Raw genomic sequence first — 17,831 nt, 5'->3', positions numbered from 1 at the left:
GAAAGAATAGAAGAAAATCGATCCATGCTCTGGTGAATCGAAACAAATCGATTCTGGAAATTACTGGCAATATCCAGCCCTAAACCCAAGTCAACGTGCACGTTTTTAGTTCATAAAAGATTTACAGACTAAGCAAGCCAGTTCAGGGGGCTTTTTTTTAAACTATTTTTGGCTCTAAATTATGAGCCATTTCAAAGTGAAAGGAGTAGGCGATTCATAAAAAAGTGACAAGCACTTGCACAAGGCCAACTGCTTTTTCAAACAGACATGTAAGAACTGCTGATGAAAGCCACGCAAATTGTCTTTTGAAAGTAAGACAGGCTAACCATGAAGCAGAATGATGAAGAACAGCTGTCTGGAGGAGATGTTTCCCTCCCTGTCGTTACTCTATCTCTCTCTGCTCCCTTTCCCTTTTCTGTAAACACAAACTTTTTTGGTTTCTGTCACCTTGACATGAAATTACAGCAATTTTATGGTTATTAAAATAAATTTGCCTGGACTCCCTACAGCCCAGGACTCAATTAATGCTCCAGTGCTTAAAGTCTCCTTTCATCTCTGCTTCCTTCATCTCATTTAATTTGGCACAGTATTCCTTAAACATATATAGTACCTGAATTGATTCAGCATGCAGGTGGAGGAATCATTTGTTTTTCAGTCGTATTATTCAGTCAGGATGTTTAATAATTCCTGAACAGCAGTTATCTTATGACTTTGTAGTCAAAACTCTTTTTTTTTACTTTTTCCATTAGAAAAATGACAGTACATTTAAAAAAATGAGTGTATCACTTTCCATTTAAAGCCGATGGTGTGCGTCCTCTGTAAAGGGCTTTTCCTGAGCTCCAGGGGAGTTCCTGTCAGCAGCACGCTCTCTGCAGAAAGAAAAGCGTCAGGCCAGCATAAGGATCAAAAACTTTAGGAGTGGGCCAGAGTTTGGTGTAAAGAACAGATGGTAACAGTGACATTCCAAAAATATATAAATAAATATACATATATATATATATATATATATATATATATATATATATATATATATATTTTTTTTTTTGTTTTACATTTTTCTGTTTTGTGTTGTGGCTGTAGTACAAACATTTATTGGTAAATGGAAAATGGCGTATACTTGTAAAACGCTTTTCTACCCTCTTTCGAAGGCCCAAAGCGCTTTACAGTCACAGTCCCATTCACCCATGCACACACACATTCACACACTGATGGCGGCTCCGCTGCCAAACACTGGCGCCAACCTCCCACCACCTCCCACATGGACGCCCATGTGTCGAAGTTGAAGCAAGGTGGGAATCAAACATGCAATCTTACGATCATGGGTCGACCGCCCTACAGCTGCACCACGGCCGGTTATTGTGCACCACTTCATAAGCAATGATGTCATCTCCTTAGTAACTTTTTCTACCTGTCCAGGCCAGTTAAGGCCAGTGTGTCAGGGGCGTGCCAGTTGACCTCCTCCGGCTGCATGTTTGTGAAGCTATGTTCAAGATTCAAGAGTCAACGCAGAAGGCTGAAATGCAAAAAGTTAATCCAAATACGGAGAACCACCCTCCACCCCCGCAGCCCAAAAATGTCAGTCACTAATCCTTACTCATTAAAAACCCTTCCGAAACATTTCCGATGATTTGCAAAACATTTATCAAAGAACATTTGAATATCGCTCAACTTAAGAGCCTGACCTAGAGTACAAACACCAGTGAGCTGCTGAAAAAGGCCAAGCAGAGATTGTATTTCCCGAGCATCCACAGGAGTAATAACATCACCCAAAGACTGCTGGTGCCCTCTTACCATGCCACTGTAGAAAGTGTACTAACATACTGCATCAGGACTGGGTTCAGCAGCTGTACAGCAGCTCAAAGGCAGGATGTCCAGCGGGTCATCAACACCGCCCAAAGGATTGCTGTCTGCCCTCTGCCCACTCTGGAAACCCTCCACAGCTCCTGCTGCCTCAACAGAGCAAAAAACATCAGAGACTCTTCACACCCTGGACACTCTCTGTTTGACCTGTTGCCATCAGTCAAATGCTACAGGTCAAGCAGAGTAAGGACAAAAAGATTAGAACCGTTTTTTTCCAACTGCCATAAACATGTTAAACCTGGATCTCTTATTTTAAATTATGTTAAATTGGGACCTATCTTATTTTAATTATTGTTAATAAATATTTATTTAATTATTGTTATTGTTATTATTATTTCTCCGGTTTTTAACAATTTTAACACACATTGAAGCATTTTTATGTAGTTTTGATGTTTTAATAATTATTTTAGTAATTAGTTGTTTACATTTTTTAAAATGGATGAATGTTGCACTGACCAGGGGCTTCATTTATAAAACTTTGCGTAGGATTTGCGTCAGAAGTGGCGTACGGATGAAACATAGGACGTGCGTACGCACAGAAATATTCAGATTTATAAAACCGTGCGCACGCACATCCTTAGCATCTTTCCCTTAATAAATCACAACCAATTTTAAATGCAGCGCAGCTTTTGCGGCTTCATGACACGCCTATAGTTGCCCATAAATAGTCCGTGAAACGCCCACAAATGAATATTCATTGATTGCGAAACCATGGCACACACCGAGAGGACATGAAAAAAACGTAACTTCACTCAATGTGAAGTAGAATTTATCGTTGGCGAGGTGGAAAAGAGGAGAAAAGTGTTGTTTGGAGGGCCCAGTGTGGGCAATACTAATGCCAAAAAGGCACGTGAGTGGCAGACGGTGGCAGACGCCGGAAATGCTGTAGCCTCACAACCTCGGACCGTGGCCGAAATAAAAAAGAAATGGTCGGACATCAAAGTCGAGGCAAAAAAACGTCTGGGGCTGCATCGCCAGGGTGTGTCTGCTACGGGGGGGGGGGACACTGGAGCTGACCCCTATTGATGAGAGACTGGCGGCAATAATTGGGGAATCCCTTTTAACTGGAGTGGTAACTGAGGCGCAGGGGGAACACCGACGTGCCAGATGCACCGGGTTACACACCCCCAAAAGCCCGCAGAGGTCCAACAGGACGGCTCGAGGAAGTTGGAACATAAGCCAGTCGTCCTCGTTTGCCAGCAAGTCTTCTTGTCTAAAGATGCGTTCACTCCGAATTCTTCCATTTGCCATATCTTCTAAGAGCGCAAGATCAGCCATTGTGCGTCATTACGCATTGTGATGGGGCATTTTATTTCCCTCCATTTAATTACATCTGACAAGCTACAGATGTCGGTAATAATCCACGTGGAAATGGGAAATTGTTCAGCGCAAATGTAATTTCTTGTTGCTTTCTGAATGGTTGAGACATACGCCATACATTGTTTTATCAATAATAAAACAAACTAAAGGCATATGCATGAATACCATAATTCTGTATCTTATGAAGAAATGTTTTACTATGAAAACAACTTTCCCCAGTGGACAATTAATATGTCTGTCTGTCTGTCCGTCTGTCTAATTGCACCTATATCTGCTCCGCCAGACGGACACATTAACGAGAATATCAGTTTTGTACATTATTTCGTTCTGTTAACTATATTATTTATGAGGATGAATTGCACAACATGCCAATATTGCAGAACATATTTCACTTTTCTTTTTGCAAATAAGTGTTCATTTGAATTTCTGTTGTAATTTTCGTTTGATTTTTTTTGTTTGTTTCACTGCTGATCAACTCCGATCAAACAGGTGTTCGTGTAGGCTGTTATTTATAAGACTTGCTTTGTGAAGTCTTCATGTTATTTATGAGAGGCAGTATTGTCATTTTCACTTTCACGTGTTTCTTTCATCTGCTGACGGTGTCGCCGTTTCTCATTTCACCCGTTTTTGTGCGTACGCCTGGGTCAGAGCTTGCGTGAAGGACCGCGCATTTTCCCGTCAAGTTTGCTTTTTATAAATCTCAATTATTGCGTAGAGACTGGCATACGCCTTCTTTTATGCGTACGCAACGTTTACAAATGAGGCCCCAGAAGGCACTTTTAATTTCATTGCATGCATGACAATGACAACTAGAAGGAGCTGCATTTCCAGAAGAAAATGCAGGGTTGAATGCTGTACTGCTGAATGAAAGCTGAATTTGCTGAAGAAATGGCTGAACTGTCCTGGAAAATCCTGGAATATCTTGATAAGTTCAAGGACCAAATGTCATAGCTGGAATTAGCTGAAATAGCTGAGCATTGTAATAGTAAAATGGTTAGGTGAAAAATTGAAGGAGTTTAAAATTGCCTCACATTTTGGCACAAAATGGCCGCCAAACCATAGGTGGTGTTGCCATCCCATAATAATTTCAAAACGTTTATTGAAGTCCAAAGCCGTGTGAGCATTTCAATGTTTGAACGGTGTCCCTAGCTAAAAGTATGTCGAAGTTATAATGGTTGAAAGAAACAATGGTTTTTAAGGATTCTCCATGTATTTAAATGGAGCAAAAATCTTGGAAAATCCTGGAATATCTTAAAAATTTCAAGGACCAAAAGTCATAGCTGAAATAAGCTGAAAAAACTGGACATTTTAATAATTGAATGGTTAAAAAATTTGAAATGTCTGAAAAGGGTCTTGAACCGGCGACCTCAATGCAGCAAAACTTCCCCATGTATTTCAATGGATCAAATCCTTGCTCCATTGAAATACATGGGGAAAATCCTGGAAATCCTGGAATATCTTAAAAAGTTGAAAGATTTGAAAAATCAAAAGTCATAGCTGGAATAAGCTGAAAAAGCTTAAAATTTTAATAATTATATGGTTAAAATAGGTTAAAAAGTTTCACGGGCCGGTATTTCAAATATAGGCGGATGATTATTGTAGCAATACTAGGATGATGGAGGATCAAATACATGACAAGACGAACCCTGTGCTGATGCTGTGTTGACATCACACAAGTCTCATCATCCTCTCCCTTTCCCACACTCTCATGGTGCAAAAAAAAGTACTGTCTATTAAATGTAGCTAGAAAGGGCTGGCCTACAGGACAGCACTGAAGCACTCATCCTGGCAGCTCAGGAACAAGCCCTGAGCACCAGAGCGATAGAGGCTCAGATCTACCACACCAGACAAGACCCAAGGTGTAGATCTACCACACCAGACAAGACCCAAGGTGTAGATCTACCACACCAGACAAGACCCAAGGTGTAGATCAACCACACCAGACAAGACCCAAGATGTAGATCTACCACACCAGACAAGACCCAAGGTGTAGATCTACCACACCAGACAAGACCCAAGGTGTAGATCTACCACACCAGACAAGACCCAAGGTGTAGATCTACCACACCAGACAAGACCCAAGGTGTAGGCTGTGCAAAGAGGCGCCTGAAACAATCCAGCACATAACTGCAGGGTGTAAGATGCTGGCAGGGAAAGCATACATGGAGCGCCACAATCAAGTGGCTGGAATAATATACAGGAACATGTGTGCAGAATATGAACTGGAAACCCCAAGGTCAAAATGGGAAACACCTCCGAAGGTGGTAGAGAATGAGAGGGTAAAGATCCTGTGGGACTTCCAGATCCAGACTGAATGGATGGTAATGGAGAACCAACCAGACATTGTAGAGAAGAGAAAAGCCGTTGTGGTGGATGTGGCAGTGCCAAGCGATGGGAACATCAGGAAGAAGGAACATAAGAATCTGGAGAAATACCAGGGACTCAGAGAAGAACTGGAGAAAGCCTGGAAAGTGAAGGTGACAGTGGTGCCTGTGGTAATTGGAGCACTCGGGGCAGTAACCCCCAAGCTGGAGGAGTGGCTACAACAGATACCTGGAAAGACCTCAGACCTCTCAGTCCAGAAAAGCGCAGTGCTAGGAACAGCTAAGATACTGCAGGACCCTCAAGCTCCCAGGCCTCTGCTAGAGGACCCCAGCTTGGAGGAGAAACCACCCACGGAGGGTCGGGGCGTTTTTTGTTTTCTTTATATATATATCTATATATAGATATAGATATATCTATATCTTTATCTATTTATCTGTTTATTAGTTACACATTTTTGTACATTGTTGTTTATATACTGATGATTACGAACTACACAGTAAGATTACACAAAAATACTTTATTAACAGATGAGGCGTTTTATTACAAAGACAGAAAGCAGCGACTATCGTATGTTGTAAGCAATGCAATGCTGAGAGCGTGGCATTTCAAAGGCGCTGATGGCTCCGTACAAAGCGCGTGCCACGGAAAAAACACAGCTTCCTTATGAGCTCGTATTTATCGGAGGAGAACCGCAAAGCTGATAGCAGGAGGAGACACACGGGCCGGCTTCAATAAACACTCTGGTTGTCCAGAGGGGACAGGGAAACAACAATACCAATGTATAGAATATGACAAGTCTCCCTCTTTACACCTCACCAAGAAGCCTGGGAGTTGATAGTGGGGGGGGGGGGGTAATCTAACTAAATAAATAGATAAATAAACAAGAAAATACATAAATATATAAAGACAAATATAAATGAGTAAAAGGGGGAAAAACAAACAAACAATTGGGGAAATAAATAAATAAGGTTAAGTAGACCCTTCCCCCTCCCAATTGTCATGTCTCATCAAGTTCCTGTCAGTCTCTGGTGTTGATTGTGTTAAACTTCCTGTTTTATTTTGAAGTTAAACACGAGAAACCTCGTGACAGAAACCTCTCGTTTCTATCCTTCCTCTCCCTTCCCTTGTCTGTTTCCCCACAGCTGAGCCTGCCTCATCATCCCTGATCGTTTCCACCTGTGCTTCCCCTCCTCATGTATTTATAGCCAGAGTTTCCCTGTGTCCTGTGCCTGATTGTCTTGTTTTCTTCTTGACAAAGTCAAGCCAAGTTTATCAAAGTCTAAGTAATTAAAACCATTTAAAACTCTGCATCTGAGTCCAGTCCTGTGTTCTGCCCTGTCAGTACAATCAGGCCAGAATGGACTCAGCAGAGCGCAGCGATTTAACTTCAGTTCTGCAACGCCTGGAAGCCCGCCTTTCTCAGCAGGAGGACTTCCAGAAGGCCCTGGCATCTCACATGGTGCAGGTCTCGCCAATGTTCAGGATCTCCGCCAGGGTCTGCCCTGGATCACCACACCTCCGGGTGCTTCTGCATCCATCCCTGTTCCTCCCTCTCCCACCATGCCTGCCAGGACTCAGGAAATCAAGATAGCCCCGCCCCGATCGTTACTCGGGGGAGCAGGGACTATGTAAGCTCTTTCTGACAGACTGTTCCATTCATTTTGAACATTCCCCCCATGCCTTTGTGTCAGACAGAGCTCGGATCGCCTTCATGATCTCCCATTTATCGGGGATGGCTCGTGCCTGGGCCATGGCCGAGTGGGCTCGCGACTCTCCGCTCTGCTCATCTCTCATTGCATTCCAGGAGGCTCTTCAGACCACGTTCGATCCGGTGTCTACCAGCCGGGACAAAGCGCGGGAGCTGACCAGCATACGCCAAGGTGGGGACTCTGTCTGTGATTACGCCATTCGATTTCGCACCTTAGCGGCCGAGAGCGGGTGGAACTCGGTGGCGCTGTATGACGTATTCCTCAAGGGTTTGGCTCCGCGCATCCAGGAGCAGCTCATACCTTTGGACTTACCACTGGGTCTGGACTCCCTGATCGGTCTGGCCATCTGAACAGACAACCAGATCCGTGAGCTGGCTTCCCGACGCAGCAGCGGACCCTCAGGGGGCAGGTCTTCTCACGGGGCTGAGTTCACGGACAGGAGGGATTTCCCACGTTTCACGGCTGATCCGCATCGCTCCTCAGCGGACCGCAGTGACGAACCCATGCAGGTGGGACGTGCGCGACTTACGGCGGAGGAACAACGCCGCCGCCAGTGGGAGGGTTTGTGCTTCTACTGCGGAGAGCACGGTTATTTGGTTTTCTCCTGCCCCATGAAGAACCCTGCGACGGTGAGTCACATCACCGCTGCAGACAGACGCACACGGAGTCTCACGCCCCTAGTGGTGACCCACCACGGCGTCAACACAGCTCTCACAGCACTCATTGACTCAGGGGCTGACGTCAGCTTAATGGACTGGAAGCTGGCAGTCGGTTTAGGACTGAAACCTCAACTCCTAGACAGACCTATCAAGACCCATGGTCTTCACGGAAGAGGTCTTTTTAACATCACTCACGTCTCTGAACCTCTCCGACTGTCCATAAATAACCATACTGAATTCATGTCATTTCACCTATTCGAGTGCTCCTCCAGGCAGTTGGTCCTGGGGTATCCTTGGTTGTGTGAGCACAGTCCCCGAGTGGACTGGTCAACGGGGAAAATACTGGAATGGGGACCAGATTGTGACAAACACCAAAGTTCCAGACCCCCAGGTAAACGAAATAACATGAACTATAAACCTGTTCCTGTTCATCCTGCTTCAGGTCCAGAGACCCCGGACCTGAAGAAGGTACCCGCCTGTTACCATCATCTGGCGGAGGTCTTCAGTAAGTCCCGGGCTCTGAGTCTTCCACCTCATCGGCCCCACGATTGTGCCATTAACCTGGTTCCAGGTTCAACTTTTCCAAAAGGGCGTCTGTATCCAGTCTCAGCTTCCGAACGTCAGGCTCTGGATAAGTACATCGATGACTCTCTGGCAGCGGGCCTCATCCGTCCTTCCTCATCCGCAGCTGCAGGTTTCTTCCTCGTCGGGAAGAAGGATGGGACCCTCAGACCCTGCATAGACTACAGCGCTCTCAATAATATAACAATTAAAAACAGATATCCGTTGCCACTTATGTCCTCTGTTTTTGACCAGCTCCAGCAGGCCAAGGTGTTTACCAAACTAGATCTCCGTAACGCCTATCATCTGGTCAGGATCAGGGAAGGAGACGAGTGGAAGACCGGTTTCAATACACCCAGAGGACATTATCAATACCGGGTCATGCCTTTGGACTCACCAACGCTCCCGCCGTGTTCCAGGCCATGATAAATGACGTACTCAGAGACTTCTTGGACCGATTCGTGTACTATTTAGACGACATCCTTATTTACTCCCCCGACCTAGACTCTCACGTCTCCCATGTCTCTGCGGTTCTTCAGCGGCTACTGGAGAATCATCTCTATGTTAAGGCAGAGAGGAGTGAGTTCCATGTCTCCACCGTCGCCTTTCTAGGGTTCATAGTGTCTGCAGGAACAGTGGAGATGGATCCTGCCAAGGTCAGCACGGTGATGGACTGGCCGTCTCCTGACAGCCGTAAGAAACTCCAGCAGTTTCTGGGGTTTGCGAACTTTTATCGACGCTTTATCCGGGGCTTCAGCTCCATTGCTGCGCCCCTCCATGCCCTCACGTCTCCACGTATGCAGTTCCGATGGACGCCGGCGGCCGAGGCCCCCTTCCGAGCTCTGAAACGCCGCTTCACATCGGCTCCGCTGCTTACCCTGCCTGACCCACACCGGCAGTTCGTGGTGGAGGTGGGACGCAATTATGATATCGGCAACCGGGAGTTGCTGGCGGTCAAGGTGGCTCTGGAGTAGTGGCGGCATTGGTTGGAGGGGGCCGAGCACCCCTTTATCGTCTGGACGGACCATAAAAATCTTGAGTATATCCGGAACGCAAAGAGACTTAACGCTCGCCAGGCCCGTTGGCGACTGTTCTTTGACCGCTTTTCTTTTACCCTCTCTTACAGGCCGGGGTCCAAGAACGTCAAGCCGGATGCCCTGTCTCGCCGATTCGACCCTGCGCCTGTTGCCAATGAACCTGAACCTCTCCTTCCGCTGACTTGTGTGGTTGGAGCAGTGTCTTGGCAGATAGAATCAGAGGTAAGGCAAGCTAACGGTGGGGTGCTGACGCCCAGTGGGTGCCCGAGGAATCGCCTGTTCGTTCCTCCGAACCTACGTTCAAGGGTGATTCACTGGGCCCACGCCTCACTGCTTTCCTGTCATCCGGGAGTGCGGCGGACTATGCACGCCATCTCCCGGAAGTTCTGGTGGCCATGCATGGAGCAGGAGGTCCGGGAGTATGTTTCCGCTTAGTCAGTCTGTGCCCGGAATAAGTCATTCACCGGACGACGCATGGGACTCCTACAGCCTCTTCCCATCCCTTCAAGACCGTGGGCGGAGGTCTCCATGGACCTTGTCACAGGCCTTCCCCTCTCACGTGGTCACAACATTGTTTAGACGGTAGTGGACCGGTTCTCAGAAATGGTCCGGTTCATCGCCCTGCCTAGACTGCCTTCGGCCAGGGCCACAGCTGACATTTTCCTGAACCAGATCGTGAGGTACCATGGTTTCCCCAAGGACATTGTATCGGACCGGGGTCCGGAGTTCGTGTCCCGGTTCTGGAGGGAGTTCTGTCGGCTCATCGGCGCTAAGGCCAGCCTGACCTCAGGTTACCATCTGGAGTCCAACGGCCAGACTGAACGCCTCAACCAACAGCTGGAAACCGGCCTCCGGTGCTTGGTCTCCCAGAATCCCTCAACATGGAGCAGGCATCTGGTCTGGGTGGAGTACACTCACAACACCTTACCCACCTCGGCTACAGGCTTCTCGCCCTTCAAGTGCGTCTTCGGCTACGAACCTCCTCTGTTTGCGGCGCTAGAATCTGAGGTTTCGGTTCCGTCGGTCCACGCCCTGGTCCGCCGCTGAGGTGGACACGCTTGGGTGATCAGACTCTGCTGTTTTAGAATGGAGGAGTCTGTATCGCCCCTGTCCACCAATTTAAACTGCACCTCTTTAACACACACATACACAACAAGAAGGGGGTTGTTCACGTTGCTATCTGTCCCTTGCCACCCACGCTGAGTGGGATGGGCCGGCGTCTCCTGTCGGGGTGTTGGTGGCGCTGTTGTGGCTCCTGCGTCCCTGATCTTGCGGCTCTTTGTCCGTGCAGGGAGGGAGTCTACAACATCTAAGCGGGCTGGGCGGCATCCACTGGGGCCGGGTGGAGCCCCTCTCTTGGGCATACCAGGACACCCCAATCTTTTCTATCGTTGCTTACAGCAACTAGAGCCTGGTCCTGAGGCCCCCGGTCACCTGGCTCTGTCTGGGGCCTCCGCTGGTCACCTGCGTCCGCCCTCCCACTCGGTCGGTTTCTGCCGCTTCCCCCCTCTTGACCTCGGTGGGGCTGGCGGACAGGTTGCACGGGTGTGCAGTGTGGGCTGTGCCGGCCTGCTTCTGGGGTTGGGGGCTAATGATTCCCGGTCGGTGGCTTGCCTCTCGTCTGGGTGCCGGCGTAGGTCTCGAGCGGTCGGGGCACTGGGTATATGCCAGGTGCGCCTTGGGGTGGGGGCAGGTTCCTGCTGGGGCTGGGGCTCCACCTCTGCGTGTTCTCTTTTCCTCCTACTCCTCGGCCCGGGGGCGGCTGGGTCCTGACCTCCGTCTCCGTTTCTGTGGTGGGGGTCAGGTACGTGGGAGGGTGGTTGCTCCTGGATCTTTGGATTCAACAACCCACCTGCTTATAAACCTTTGCACAAATGCGGGCATAGGTATCATTTTTTTTCTTTTTTTCTACACCCGTCTTCATGAACATCTGTAATGCTAATATTGTGTGTACCTGTCTATGTGCAGAAATCTTTAATCATTAATGCATGATTATACTTCTAACCCCTAAGTAGTTGTGTGCAGACTATTTATTTATTTATTTATTTATTTCTTGCTGTGTGAACTAAGTTATGTAATTTACTTACGACACTTTTATGTTGTAACTTTGTAATTTCAACTACCCCCCACTCTAGCCTCTTATCCCCATCTCTGACATCCCACTCTGTTTCTTTCTCTCCTCTTTTGTTTCTTTTTTCCGTCCGGTCCAACAAGGAATGCATACAAATATAATTTTCATAAATACAAAGCCTCAAATACAAAAGGGTTTATACAAATATACTCTCAGTCTGTCTGTAGATCCATAAACCCCAATTGTAACAATAAAATCTGTCCAATACAAGAGGCACTCAGCTCTTATCCGCTTGCTCAGCTGTTGGACAGGACAAGTTAGAAAAGAAAAAAAAGGCCGTGTTGCGCCGCTCCACCACTGCAATCAAGATTTGGCGATAAAAAGCAAAACATCTATATATATACATATAAAGCATCAGTTCAGAGAGAAAGTTCACCTCTTACCGCTTGTTTTTGTCCAGATCATGAAGCAAAAGATTGTTTTAAAGAAGCTGGTGCAGTGATACAAAACATTTAAGGTAGGTCACCGGAACTTATTTTTTCCCCGTGCGATTATCCTGTGGCATATCAGTTTTTAATGCACACCCAGCAGCCAATCAGAACCGAGTATTCACCCGGACCATGGTATAATGAGGGAATAACACACACCTGGTCATGGAACAGGTGAGAAGCCAATTGGCCAATTACTTTTGATTCCTTAATAAGTGGGAGGCACATATGCAAACTGTTGTTATTCCTTAACCTGGATGTAAATACCTTCAAATAAAGGCTGACAGTGTGTAGTTAAAGCACAACTTGTTTGTTTCATTTCAAATACATTGTGGTGGTATATAGAGCCAAAAATGTTAGAATTGTGTCGCTGTCCCAATATTTCTGGACATGACTGTACATAGCACTTTTCCACCTGCTTCGAAGGCCCAAAGCAGTTTACAGTAACAGTCCCATTGTCAATTTATGTGAATGTGTGTGTGTGTGTGGCAGCTACGCTTCTGAACACTGGCGCCAACCTTCCACCAGAGGCAAGGTGGGGTTCAGTGTCTTGCCCAAGGACACTTTTGTCAGGGTTCCTCTGGCAGACTCCTCCCCCTCTTCAACTACACCTGGTGCCACCAACTGTTCCTCCTCACCATCACCATCCAGCAGCCTCTTAAGGAGACCTCCGACCTGTAGTCGACGATAGTTCGTTGTACTCCTACGGTGAATCTCCTGGCCTCACCTTGATTCTTGCCCATGCCTGTTTGCCTCTCGTCTAATTACCTTGTTTTTGTGCCACTCCAGGATTTCGCCCTCACGAGAAGCGATTCTGGTTGCGGCCCGCCTCTCGCTCGCCTCGCTCCGCCGCTCCTCCAACCACCACCTCTGGCCTTCGCAAGAAGAACCACCGATCCAATACTATCCTTCAACCCACGCCTTGCTGCCACATTAAATCATTTACTACTTACCTCATTGCCTACTGAGTCTCCTTCCGGGTTCCAGCACTTGGGTCTGCAAATCTCGCGAGACATGACAACTTTGACACACTACTTAGACTACATGGTTTCGGATCGTTAGGAGTCCTTTGACCCGAAACCGACCCGGAACCATGTAGTCTAAGTAGACAATACTATCCAGTTTCAGGTCTGACTCCTTTCCCATGAGCACATATAAACCAGCTCTTTTGCCAGCTATTTCAGAATCGACAAAGCATTTTGGACAAGAGGTGAAACATCTTCAACTTTAAAAAACCAAGTCCAGCTGACAACCTGTAACCCTTGTGCTATCCTAGTTGGGAGTTGGGTCATCTAGACCCACAAGACAGTGCTCTGAACCTTTTTCCTTCAATAATTTGTGATCTTCACTGGTGTCCATGGATAACATGAAATCTTTCCACATTTATCGACCTATGTCATGGTAGGAATAACACGTCAATGTAAGGGGGGGGGGGGGTCATCTAAGATAGCACAAGGGTTAAACCTACTATGATGATAGAATGAACCTGGATGAATAATAGTCTTCATGGACTAGAATGAACTGTTTATGCATGGAAAATATAATGTGACTGTCAAGAAAAAATCAGGCTTGTTTATGATGGTGTTACGGTGTCACAAGAACAGGCAGACGGCTGGATCCAAATGCAGTAGGTTTATTAGCTCAGCGAAAAGTTCAGAGTTAAATCAAGGTCAGGCAGGCAGGGGTCAATAACAGGCATGAGATCATCAGAGGAGAGACAGGACGGTCAAAATCCAGGTCAGGGTCAGGAAAGGGGACAGGCAAACAGGGTTAAGAAACAGGCTCAGGAGACAGAAGATCAGGTCCAAATCTGAGGCCATGGTTCGGAGTAAGCTAGTTTGCCATCTCACGGTGGGTGGACTGTCCCTGCCCCAGGTGGAGGAGTTTAAAAATCTTGGGGTCGCTGTATTGGTCCATTGTGGTGAAGATAGAGCTGAGCCAAAAAGCAAAGCTCCCAATTTACCGGTCGATCTTGGTTCCAATACTCACCTATGGTCATGACCTCTGGTTCATGATTAAAGGAACGAGGTCCCGAATAAAAGCGGCTGAAATGAGCTTCCTCCGTAGGGTGGCTGGTCACTCCCTTAGAGATGGAGGGGGGATCTCTGTCACCTGCAGAGACCTCTGAGTAGAACAGCTTCTTTTCCACATCCAGAGGAACCAGTTGAGGTGGCTCGGGCATCTAGTCCGGAGGCCTCCTGGACACCTCCCTTTGGGAGGTGTTCCGGGCATGTCCCACTGGACGGAGGGTCCGGTTGTCTGGTTGTCAGCTGGAGCACCTCACAGGATTTGTGTTCATCTATGTCAACTCTAACAAAGACAACAACTATTCATCTACAGTGATTTAGCCAGTCTCGCTTCTTCTTCATCTCCTTGTTATTTCGTTCATTGTGTTACCATTTGCCTTGAGACTCTATGTGGCTTCAAGAGATGATTTTTTTTTCAAACTAAGTGTTTATATAGAGATAAAACAAAAATTTGATTTAGTTATTTCAAATCTGTGATTAGGTCAAAGATAGTGACCGACCTCTTCACTTAAGACAAACAAAAGGACATTACTTTGAATTATAAAAAGTTAAAGAACATCAAGTCTACATCAGCTTTGCTTTCAGTTGGGATTTAAAGACACATTTGAGTTCTTTTCAGAAAGAAATGATGCAATATAAAGGCAATCCTTATCTGTGAGGAATAAGGATCATTCAATTGATTCTGACATAAAAGGCTGTTACTGAAGGTTAGCAATTCTTCTAAAAACAGTGATTAGAAACTGAAATTAGTGGTTAACTGATTTATTTACTTCTTTTTTTAACAGCTTAAATAAAGTATCAATTTTGACTGAAAATGCTTTTTTTGTCCGTCAATTTGCAGAGGAAAGAAACAGTTGGGGGAGTTTGTTGCTTTCAGAGAAAGTCACTTTTGGATTTGTTTGTCAGCTCTGCCTGAGAAAAGCAGAGCTAACAATCTGCTTTAGGTTGATGCTCATGAATGCACAGTTCAGCTCAGAACGGTATAGTTTGGAATGACTAGGCTGGTGTTTCCAAAGCAAGTTTGCCAAAGTGGAAGGAGATTACTTCATCAGCCATGACACAAATGCTCATCAGAATGTCTTTGCAATATTATACTTATTACCAATGATTTCTGTAAAATACATTTGAATGGTATCCATAAGAAGCAACAAAAACATTCAGCTTTTTAGTTTCAATTTGTTAAAAGAAGCCAATACATTTACACCACAAAATTAAAGAGGTTCTGTGAGGATTGTTCACTCTAGTTTGTTTTGTGAGTGATGTTTTTGGTCATGTTCTGAGTTGTCCCCTGTCATTCCAGGATCATGTTAATAATCGTCGACAGCTGTTTTCATTACTGTTATTTTTTCACAGCCTATGAAAGAGTCTGGTTTACCGTTTTTCATTGTCAGGTCATCTGCATTGTAACCATTTTATTTCTCCATGGGTTTTGTCATGTTTAAGTTTATTGCATGTTATGTTATGTTTTAGTTTCTTGTCTCCCACATTACTTGTTCCTGACAAGTGTCTTTTCCTGCTTGTGGCAATTCTTCCTGTGAACCAATCAGGCGGATGCATTGAGCTCCATCTTGATGGTTTGGTTCCAGCGTCCTGAAAGCCTGAAGGAGGAAAGCTGATCATTGTCGTGGCCAAATTCTTTCTTGACTCTCCCGGATGCTCTGCCACATGGAGGTTTTCCCCACTGATTGATGGTTTTGATTTCTTACAGTTTTCTTCTTACCAGTGTGTGAGCCACAACACTTTGAAAGCGAAATCCTTGGTTTGAGTCAACATGTTTCTTGTTCACAATACCAACTGAATACTGATGAAAAATACTGATGAAAAAACAGCCACAGTTATTTCAGGGCAGCTCTGAGTTCTTTTGAGTGGAAACTATGTCAAGTTTTTGTTAGAGTTTACAGTGTTATCATTTTGCTTTTAAGGCAGTAAAATCATGTTGACAGAACAAATTACCCAGGGGGGTATTCCAGGAAGCATGTTTAAACTCCCCTGACTTTAAGCCTGAACTCTGGCTGAAATCCGCCTGAACTTGCTTACTCTGGGTATGTCGGTTCCAAAAGACCGGATATGAGTTGGTGTAATTACGCTCGACTTGGTAACCCTGGGTTAATGCACGTGCACGTCAAGTACATAAAGACATTCTCAATGGATCACTGATTTGTGGCGTCACCATGGAAACGCATGGAGAGAAAAAGAAAGCGCTATACTTCAGTGAGACGGAGTCTGAGATTTAAATGATGGCGTATGAAGATTATACGTCCATCAAAAAAGTAACACGGCTGCATCATCAGCAAAAGAAAGAGTTTCTGCTTGGAGTAGAAGAACAGACAAAGTAAACGCACAAGTTTCTGATCTTATTTCCATTTTCCTTGTGACGCATATATATATATATATATATATAACTTATCCAGTTTTGCCCCCTTAAATGAATTACTTCTATTGGTAACAAATAATCTAGTTAAATTTATTCAACCTAATTTTTTACTTCTATAAAACTCAATAGTTGTTTATACAACTCAAATTTACGTATTTATCTAACTAAATGTCATATTACTCCAATTCAATTAATATTTTTTCCATCTTAATTAATTATATTTCTTGAACTCTCATATGTCTAAGTTTGAGCCGGCAGATATGCTCATTTTTATAACAATAAAACGGACCGGGAAAAAACGCACAGAGCTTATAAATTGATTAAAGAGTTTTCACTCATTGTCATTACAGTAAAGAGTGGTAGGGGTGCTATATAAACTCATCATCCTCTCCCTCCCTCTCACTCATGGTGCAGAGACATAAGTAGGACAAATAACTGGGCAAAACACAGTAAAACAGCTAAACAACTAAAAACATTTGGTCAAAAACCCAGACTTAAACCCTAATCCGTCCAGACAGGCAAAGGGAATGATATCCCACAATCCCTTGCGGTGCCGATCTAACAGCAGCACCAAAGTTGCACCTACTTAATTGAATTAATTTGAATGAAAGTAAAATAACTGTCTGAAAACTACGTGTTATTTTTAAGCTGACTTAACAAAAAAAAAAGATTTATCTTAACTGAAGCAAATAATTAAGTTAGATCAAATTATAAAGTTTATCTTTCCAACATCCATATGTGGTCTTATCACCCTCTCACGATGGAAAAAGTATTATCTGAGCTTCTTCATCCACTAAATCATCTTTAAATGGACACACCATGCTGCTTCACCTCTAAAACAAACTAACCTTCAACTAAACCTGCTCACTTTATGTGTGACATAAAACGTGTGTAGATGCATATCTGTTGAGTCCAGATCTGCATTTGAAAGATGACTTGCTGTTTGGTCACTTGCAGATTCTTCTCTGTTGAAAACAGCCTCCTCTTTCTCTCTCCATGCTCTTTTCTTCCCCGCTCTACCATCAAAAGTACACTTCAAAGTGCGTCACAGATCCGGAGGTCTATTTCCAGTCTTCCTCCAGGCCTCATTTCGTCCAACCATCACTTTCATTTGCCCCAGTAGTTTTGATGGCCTATCAGCTCCACCATACACTTAAGGCTGGAACACCTCTCAGGATCTCACCTTGGAGCATGGGCACATATGCACAAGCAGCCTTAAAGGGAAGAGGAACAAGACAGATGAACATTATCTGCTATCATAGAGCTCTCAGCTGGACCCGTATTCATCCCAGCATCAAGACAGCTTTGGTTCTTCTAGTCTTTGGAGCTCCTTAGCTGACTGCATTGATTACTTAACCCTTGTGCTATCCTAGGCTCTTTAACATTGGGAGTTGGGTCAT

This window comes from Oryzias latipes, chromosome 4, assembly GCF_002234675.1.
Source record: "Oryzias latipes chromosome 4, ASM223467v1".
Classification (NCBI taxonomy): domain Eukaryota; kingdom Metazoa; phylum Chordata; class Actinopteri; order Beloniformes; family Adrianichthyidae; genus Oryzias; species Oryzias latipes.
The sequence above is the reverse complement of the archived record's forward strand: the minus strand, read 5'-3'. Positions refer to the sequence as shown.